The sequence below is a fragment of the Vipera berus genome (genome assembly GCF_964194415.1).
Source record: "Vipera berus genome assembly, chromosome: W".
In the NCBI taxonomy this organism is placed as follows: Eukaryota; Metazoa; Chordata; class Lepidosauria; order Squamata; family Viperidae; genus Vipera; species Vipera berus.
The window spans coordinates 74,402,235-74,411,275 of NC_138210.1; the positions used below are offsets into that span (position 1 = coordinate 74,402,235).

General features: G+C 57.0%; 1 protein-coding gene across 1 annotated transcript in view; it reads right to left on the reverse strand.

Moving 5' to 3' along the window:
• LOC308676619 (lysine-specific demethylase 6B-like) overlaps positions 1 to 9,041 on the reverse strand; it is a 97,289-nt gene that overhangs the window by 80,397 nt on the left and 7,851 nt on the right. The window lies entirely within an intron of this gene.

The window sequence follows — 9,041 nt, forward strand, 5'->3', positions numbered from 1 at the left end:
GGAAGAAATAAGGAAGGGAGGGAGGAAGGAAGGAAGGAAGGAGAGAAATGGGAAGGAAGGAAGGAAGGAAGGAAGGAAGGAAGGAAGGAAGGAAGGAAGGAAGGAAGGAAGGAAGGAAGGAAGGAAGGAAGGAGAGAAATGGGAAGGAAGAAATAAGGAAGGGAGGGAGGAAGGAAGGAAGGAGAGAAATGGGAAGGAAGGAAGGAAGGAGAGAAATGGGAGGGAAGGAAGGAAGGAGAGAAATGGGAAGGAAGGAAGGAAGGAAGGAAGGAAGGAGAGAAATGGGAGGGAAGGAAGGAAGGAGAGAAATGGGAGTGAGGGAGGAAGGAAAGCAGGAAGGAAGGAGAGAAAGGGAAGCACTGAGTGAAAGGGAAGGAAGAAGGAAGGAAGGAACAAGAGGTGAAAGAGGAAGGAAGGAAGAAGCACAATGGGAGGGAAGAAACAAGAAGGAAGGAAGGAAGGAAGGAAGGAAGGAAGGGCCCTGCACTGGGCTAGGAAGAGTTCAGAGAGGAGGAGGAGGAGGAAGAAAAGAGACTCTGGAAAAGTCCATTTCCTGAAAACCCGAAGGGGGGGCGGGGGGGGCACCAATGGCAGGGCAAGTGTGGGGGTGGGCATCCTAGTGCCGGAAGGAAGCAGGAGGAGGCTGCCTCTGCACCACTGCTCTACCCATGGGGGCCCCCTCCCCCGGGCAGTGCCCAGAATGGCAGACGGTGCTTCCCAACGGCCTCTTTCCTGCAGGTTCTTGAACCCGTGTCCTGGGGGAGGCCCTCCTGGGGATCTCCCTTCCCTGACCCCCTTTTGAGATGGCCAAGGACCATCCAACACCCTCCCCCCTCTACGCTTCCATGTTGGTATGGTTTTCAAAATAATCCCCCCCAGAAGAGCCCCTGACCGGTCCGGATACGGGCCTCTGTCCTGCTAACGGTGAGGGTGGACTAGATGACCTCCAAGGTCCCTTCCAACCCTTCTTATTCTATATTCCAAACCAAGAGTGTCCGAGTTTGGCAAGATTAAGACTGGTGGACTTCAACTCCCAGAATTCCTCAGCCAGATCAAGACTGGTGGACTTCAACTCCCAGAATTCCTCAGCCAGATCAAGACTGGTGGACTTCCAACTCCCAGAATTCCTCAGCCAGATCAAGACTGGTGGACTTCCAACTCCCAGAATTCCTCAGCCAGATCAAGACTGGTGGACTTCCAACTCCCAGAATTCCCCAGAAGCTGTCTCTCTTTCATTGGGACCTGCGGGTTCCATCAAGATGGTTAAGAACGGCACAGGCTCTCCTGCTCCAGCAGGGAGGTTGGACTAGAAGACCTCTGAGGTCCCTTCCATTATTCTGTAAGAAAGCGGGCACCAAGGCGCAACACCGTTCAAAACAAGCAGCCTTTCTGTTGCAGGCTTGCCGTGTTTGCATTTTTTTAATGTATGCTGGGGATCTTCAAACTTGGCCCTCTGATGACTGGTGGACTTCAACTCCCAGAATTCCTCAGCCAGCGTGAGGGAACGGTGACCCTTTGATGACTTGTGGACTTCAACTCCCAGAATTCCTCAGCCAGCGTGAGGGAACTGTGACCCTTTGATGACTTATGGACTTCAACTCCCAGAATTCCTCAGCCAGCGTGAGGGAACTGTGACCCTTTGATGACTTATGGACTTCAACTCCCAGAATTCCTCAGCCAGCGTGAGGCAACTATGACCCTTTGATGACTGGTGGACTTCAACTCCCAGAATTCCTAGCCAGCGTGCCTGGCTGCCCCCTGCTATCAGTCACCCGCCATGCTGGCGCCCAAAAACTCCCGGACTGGCAACCTAACGGGTGCCCATCGTTGGGTCGGTGCCAGAGTGCCACACGGTTGCCCGTCTTTTGGTGCCAGCTGTTGCACCACTAAACACCACCCGGCTGCGCCCAGCAGTGTCTCTGAGCAAGAGCAGAACGCCTTCGCTCTAGAATTCCCAGGGCCAGTTTCCAAGTTGGGCGGGTTCAAGAGACATGAGCTGGGCGACGTCTGCTCCCCGGTGCCAGGACCTTCCCTGAGACTGCCGTGGCCTCCCTCACAGACTTACAAACGGGCCGCCTTTCCAGCTGGGGGTTGGACTAGAAGACCTCCGGGGTCCCTTCCAACTCCAACCCTAACCCCCAAATCAAATCCTGTTTTTCCCCTTCTTCCCCTTTCATTTTTAAGCAGGCGAGCCCACCTCGCAGGGAGGAATTCCGCCCCACGAAAGGGAGGAAACGAGTCGAACCCCAGAGAATTCCTCCTCACGGCCACTCGTGTCCAACTCGACTTACAACGGTTCACACGTAGCGACCCTTCAAAATTACAACGGCGCTAAAAAATGTGACTGAGGACCGGTTTTCCCCCCCCCCACAGCGACGGCCTTTGCACCATCCCCACGACCAGGCGATCAAAATTCGGACGCTTGGCAACCGACTCGTATTTATGACGGGCGTGGCGTCCCGGGGGTGTGTGTGTCACGCAATCCCCTTTTGTGTCCTTCCGGGCGAACAAAGTCAGTGGGGGAGGGGGGAGAAAGCCAAATTCACTTAACCGCCGAGTTGCCCATTTGTCGACTGTCGCGATGCACTTAACGACCGTGAAAAAGCCAGGCGGTCAAATGGGGTCCAAACTCACTTATCAAATGTCTCGCTTAGCAACAGAAAGTTCGGGCTCCCTTGTGGTCGTAAGCCGAGGACCCAGCCACAGACGGTCTGTGTGTGTGTTTGTGTGTGTGTGTGTGTATGTATTTGGGTAGGTAGGGGACAGAGGCCCTTCCCCTCTATATTAGCGGCCCAAATGGAAGACAGGGCAGCAGCTCAGGAGCGGCTCCGAGTTCGAACTCTCCCACCCAGGTCAATCCCGTCCGTTTCCGGGAAGTAAAACAACCCAGACCCCACCACACACAACCTTCAGAGTTGGGAGAGGAGGGGGGGCTGCTTTCCCCAATCTGGGGGGAGGGGTGGAAGAAGCTGGCAAAGGGGTCCGGATGCCCAACTTGGCCACCGCACCCCCCCCACCCCAATTCTCGATAAGGAGAATGGAGTCTGCAGGGAAAGGGGAGGGGGGGTCGTGAGTGCGTGCGCAGGCAGTGCGTGCCCTTGAGTGCCTCTCCTCCTCCTCCTCCCCCCCACCCGCCCCCCCCACCCCGTTCCAGAGCACCAATCCTGGAGCAGGGTGGGTGGGGGAGGAAGGGGCTTCCCCCATCAGCTGGCAAGCAGGGATGAGCCCATTCCCACTTCCAGGGTGGGGAACCCACTCACACGCTGACCCCCCACCCCCACTTTTGCTAGCCAACCGAGTCCCAGGGGGCATGGGGGGGGAATATTTATAGCTGGGGCTTGAATGGGGAGGGGGAGAGAGCGTGGGGGGGAGAGGAAGAGAGAGAGACCCCTCCCCAGGTTACCCAGCAACTGGGCACGTGCGGAAGCCGTGTAATCCCCCTCCCCGTGACCTTTCACCCCACCTCTGACCACACAGCGCTGGGAGAGGAACAGATGCAGCCAGGACGGAGGGGGGGGGCAAAATGGACACCCTGGCCCCTCTCACCCCCCCTCTCTCTCCCACCCACCCCCCTGCCCCCTTTGTCTCCTTATTTCCTGCTTCCTCCTCCAGGGACTCCTGTTTCTGCAAAAGTCCTGCCCCCCCCCACACTCCAAAAATCCTGACTGGGTTCCCAGACCCCTCCCCTTCCCCACTGTATTTGGGGTGGGGGGGGCAAGAGGCAGGAGGGAAGCCTATGGCCCCTGAGACCCCCCTTTATTTTTAAAAAATATTGATTTGCTTTTTGCCATCTATTTTCTCACAGTTAAGTCCTTGTCTTCCCGCGGTTCGCTTAGTGACCGCTGGCAGTCGCCAGGGCCTTGGGGGGGGGCGCGGGGGAAGCGACTTTACGACCGTTTCTCACTTCGGACGACCCTGGGCGGCATTTCCCCAGGATATCACAATTCGCAACCGGTTCGTATTTGTGACGGCCGCGGCCTCCCCTTGGCGCGACTGTCCGACACGCCATGTCCTTGGCCGGGCCGGCTTCGCTTTGCGACCGCGTTCCCACGACGGCAGGGATCAGGTCGTAAAACGGGCGGCAAGACTCGCCCAACCAACGTCTCACTTAACAACTGAATTGGGGATAGAAAAATCTACTGTGGTCGTAAGCCGAGGACGCCCTGTGTTTCTTTACAGGCGGCGTGCAGCTGGCAGAGAGAAGAGGCAAAAGACCCCAAGTAAAGAGAGGTTTTGGGGTCTCCCGCCTCTGTTCTTGGTTTCTTAGGAGGGGCTGAGCCCCCCCCCCCACCGGAGATAAAAGGCCAAGGGAGATTGAAAGGAAGGGGAGGGGCGAAATTCCCAATTGCCCCCCTCCCCAAAAAAAGAACAGGCATCTTGCAGCTCCTCCCCCCCCCAGTGCCAACCTCTCCTTTGCAGCTGTAAAATCTGACCCACATACCCACATTCCTGACTTCCCAACCGGATCCTCCTCCTCCTCGTCTCTCTGATGGTGGGGGTCAGGGGGGGGGATATGTCAATCCTCAGCCCCACGCAATTTCCCCTCCCTCCCTCCCCCTCCCTCCTCCTGCTTTGCCAATTCAAGAGACCAGAAAGTTCAAATCAGGACAGCCGGAACAGCAGCCATTTATATAAGCGGCTTGCAAAGCGAAGGCAAGGGGGGGGGGCGGAGGGAGAGGGGGGGGGTAATAGAAACAGGCCTTGGGGACCCGGAGACCCTGCCCCTTTGACTCACCCCCCCACCCCTCCACCCACACAACTCACCCACACAACTCACCCACACAACTCACCATCTGGAATTGGTGCATCCCTTTTGCAAAATCTCCTAAGGGGGGGGGTCTCCTTCCTCCCTCCCCCTCCCAGCAGGAGTCTTTGCCTGTCCCCCCTTCCCCACGGAGGCGAGGGGGCAGGAGGAGAGAGGTTGGAGACCTCCCCCACCCCCAAATTTGCCAGGAGAGGCCTTCAGTCTTCTCCACCCCACCCCCCATACAGGAAGTCCTCCAACTTACAAGCATTCGTTTAGCGACCGTCCCAGGTTGCAACGGCACTCAAAACGAAAGGGACTCGGGACCGTTTTTTCCGCACTTAGCGACCGTCGCCGCATCCAAATTCGGACGCTTGGCCGCCGACTCGTCTTTACGACGGTTGCAGCGTCCCGGGGTTTATGAGATTCCCCTCGGCTTTCCGACCAATGGGGGAAGGCAGATTCGCTTAAGGACCGTGTGACTCGTTTAGGAATCGTGGCGATTCACTTAACAACTGGGGCGATAAAGGTCGTAAAATGGGGCAAAACTCTACATCTGCAGGGGGGGCCAATCTGCTGCTCCCCCTCTTTCCCCAGGGCGCCCCTCCCCCCGCGCCCCACTGCAGCAAGTGGTTCTCTTCCAGGACGTCTTTCTTTACCTCCTGGTCCTTGGTTGCTGTTATTCCAGGAAGTCCTCGACTTACGGCTGTAATGGAGCCTGACTATCATGGTGGTAAATCGGGTCATTGACATGAGCAGCCGTATTTTACGACCTTTTTTTTTTGCAGCGGTGGTAAAGCGCACACTGCCGTTGTTAAGCAGATCGCTGGTTCGCTAAGGGCCAGATTTGCCCCCAAACTGGATGGGAACGCCAGCTTTTAGCAAAAACCGTCGTAAAACGTAGCGACATAACTGTGGGACACTGCAAAGGGTTGTAAATGCCGGGGGGGTGGGCAGTTGCTGAGGGTCTGCATGCAGGAGGGTCCAGCCATTTGAGTGGTAAGTATCCCCCGGAAGGTCTGTCGTAATGACTGTCGTAAACCGAGGATTACCATTATTATTATTATTATTATTGTTATTGATCATCGCACAGTCAGCCAGATGTTCAGACTGGATTTGGCATTTGTGTCCACCTATCGAGTCCTTACCAAGGACCCGGCATAGGCAGATGTGGATGTTTGATGGTATTACGGATCTCGTCGCAGGATGGAAGCCGTTCCTAGTAAGGCCGCCTTTTGCAATTGACTGATGGAGAATTTGTCAATGCCGATGATGGTGTTCAAGTGGTACTCCAGTTGTTGTTGTTGTTGTTGTTGTTGTTATTATTATTATTATACCTATGTATAGGTAGTCCTCAGCTTATGAACAGTTAAACAGCAAAAAATGCCCATTCGGGAAAGCGAATAAACCCAGGTCTATTTAATGACATGGTGCCTCAACGTACGACCAAAAATTCCGGTTTCGATTGTGGTCGTAAGTCCGGGACTGCCTGGTTTTTGGTTTTTTTGTTTTTTAAAAACCACATTTTAAATTGGGCGAATTAGATTTCCTCCTCACCTCAAGGCCCCCAAGTAGTACCTGGTGGCTGATGGGAATTGCAGTCCTTCCCCCCCCCTCAAGACAGAGAGGGGAATTCTGGGAAACTCTTCTGAGGGCAACACTGCACTCACCGTGCGTGGCTGGATGGCCAAGAGCGAGTCCCTGGTCTGCGGGGGGGGGGGGGAACAAGTGGGGGGGCCCTAAAAAGGAAAAAAGGGGGGACAGTTACTCATACCCTTTGGGGGTCTCCGTTGTGTTGCAATGAGACCCCCGAAGTGATCCCCAGTTTTCCATCCTTCATTTTCTCAAGCTTGCAACGTGAAGGTGGGGGTTGGGGTGGGGGAGCACAGCCTGCCTTTCATTAACTCCCACCCCTAGGTCGGCAGCCGGGGAGGATGGGCCCCATAGTCTAGACCCCCAGGCAGCCTGGACTATCTTAGAAAAAGGTGGCCAGGTTAGGCCGTGACCCCACAGGAACACCTCTCTGGGTGTGTGTGTGTGTGGGGGGGGGAAACGCAGCCTGCCTTTCATTAACTCCCACCCCCAGGTAGGCCGCCAGGGAGGATGGGCCCCGTAGTCCAAACCCCCAGGCAGCCTGGACTATCTTGGAGGCGTGCAAAAGGGGAGCGGGGGGCAGGATAGGCCGTGACCTAACCAGGAAGAGCAGCCAAAGCTGTCTTAAGTAAAACCGGCGGCTGGGGAGGATGGGCACCGTAATCCGGTGCAATATCTTGGAGGGTAGGCCAAACCACCGCACAGGTGGAGCAGCCCAAGCTCTGGGGTCAGGGGAAGGGAGGAACACCCCCTCCCCGGCTAGCATGTGCAGGCGTGTTCCATGTGTGCGGGAGCGTGTCCGGGCGTGCCCTGTGGATGTGCATGCCTGCACGTGCCGGCCTCAGCAGCTGTTGCCAAGCCCCCCCCCTCCCCACCATCCTTCCCCATCGCCCGAGCAACAAAGCCGTCGCCGCCAGGCCATTGGCTGCCGGGCGGGTGACATCATCCCGCCTGAAAAGTTTCATAGGGCGGCTGGGGATGAGGGCAAACCGGGCCTGCCGCTGTTGCCATGGCAACAAGGCAAGCACAGCAGCAGCAGCAGCTGAGCAGGCCCAGCCTGGCCCCCCCCCTCCTCCCCCCCCCTTGTGAGTGTGCACCACCCACCCCCACCCCGCGGGTGTGCAAAAGCCAGAGTGTGCCAGGAGGGAAGCCGCAAACGCATCGCCACCACCTCTCCAAGCTTGCCAGAACCTGGCGAGCCAGGGGCGAAGCGCCCGCCAGAAGGAAACGGCACTCTGCACCAGCTCAGAGGCGCATGCTCCAAGCGGGCAGACAAATGCAATTGTGTGCTTGCGTGTGTGTGCATGTGCGTGTGTGTGCGCGTATGCATCTCCACAGCAGAGCTCAATTGTTCGGATTGGAGAGGCCGCTGTTGTTACTACTATGGGCCACAGCCCGGTCGTGCGAACCTGGAAGCCACCTCCGGCCTTCCGTCTGTGCCAGCAGCAAACTTCCAACGGCTGAAGCCGCCTGCCCACGTTGGGGCTTGGCACGCCAGTTCGCCTGCGGAACTCCCTTCCACTTGATGCAACAACAACACCCGGCCGGGAGCCGGAAATACAGGTTGCTGCGGACTCGCTCTCCGCCTGCCAGGCCCCTTTCTTTCCCACCCCCTTCCCGCCCCCGCAACGAGGAGCAACTGCCCGAACTTGTTGGCGCGGGACAGGTTGGCAAAATGGCGCCAGGGCCCGGGGTTGCCAGGTGCGAGCAGGGCGTGGGTGGGCGAGCAGGTTTGCGTGGGCCCCTGTGGTTGCCTCGCGCCCGTTGGGAAAGTGGCGTTCCCGGCCTCCCTCCGTCGCGGAAGGATGGGACGGAGGCCACAAAGAACAAAACCTGGCAAAGCCTGGGCAGGGCAGACAGATGGTAGAGCGCGGGAGGGAGGGAGGGAGGGGGCACACCTGTCTCCAGGTGAGAGCAAAGGTACCCGCAGGTTAATCATTCACCCACCACACAAACGGAGGCCCCCAACAACCTCCGAGCACGCCTGGTTGCGCCTGGGCTGTGTGCGTGTTTGTGTGTGTGTGTGTGTGTGTTCAGTACACAAAGGGCCGTGAGCCAAACTCGCCGGGTGGCTGCGAAGACGAGGCCTATCCTTCCGCAACGCCCGCCAGACTCTGAGTCCCATCATCCCAGCCGGTCTGGAAAGGAACCAGACAACGGTAGCGGGGCTGCCCCCAGGCCATCATTTTAGGCCTAAGACATCAATTTTTTTTTTCTCCGGGAGAAGAAAACAAAATAAAATAACGCGGCGCTCAAAAAACGTGCAGACGGTGCGCATTTGACCTCACCCGATTTCAGGTAACAGAAACAGCGGGGGTGGGGGTGGTGATTCGAACTAAGCGCCGAGACAGATGCAACGCCCAGGTTTAACGCTCCAGCAGGTGGTGGAAGGAGGACAGGTAATCGCCGATTTACGGTGGGTTCCCGTTGCTAAGCAAGGCGGAAAAAAGGGAATGGCGCCCGATTTTATGACCTTTTCTCCTTTTTGTGTGTGTGTGTGCGTGTGGCCGGGGTTAAACGAATCACTGCCGTCGTTCAGCGAATCACACCGTCATTAACCGAATCCGGCTTCCCCTATTGATTTTGCTTGTTTGGAAGCCGGTCGGGCAGGTAGTAGCAAACGGCAATCGTTTAATCCAGGGACACTGTCATAAATACAGGCGGTCCTCGTTCATTTAGTGACTGTTCAAAGATACAACGGCAC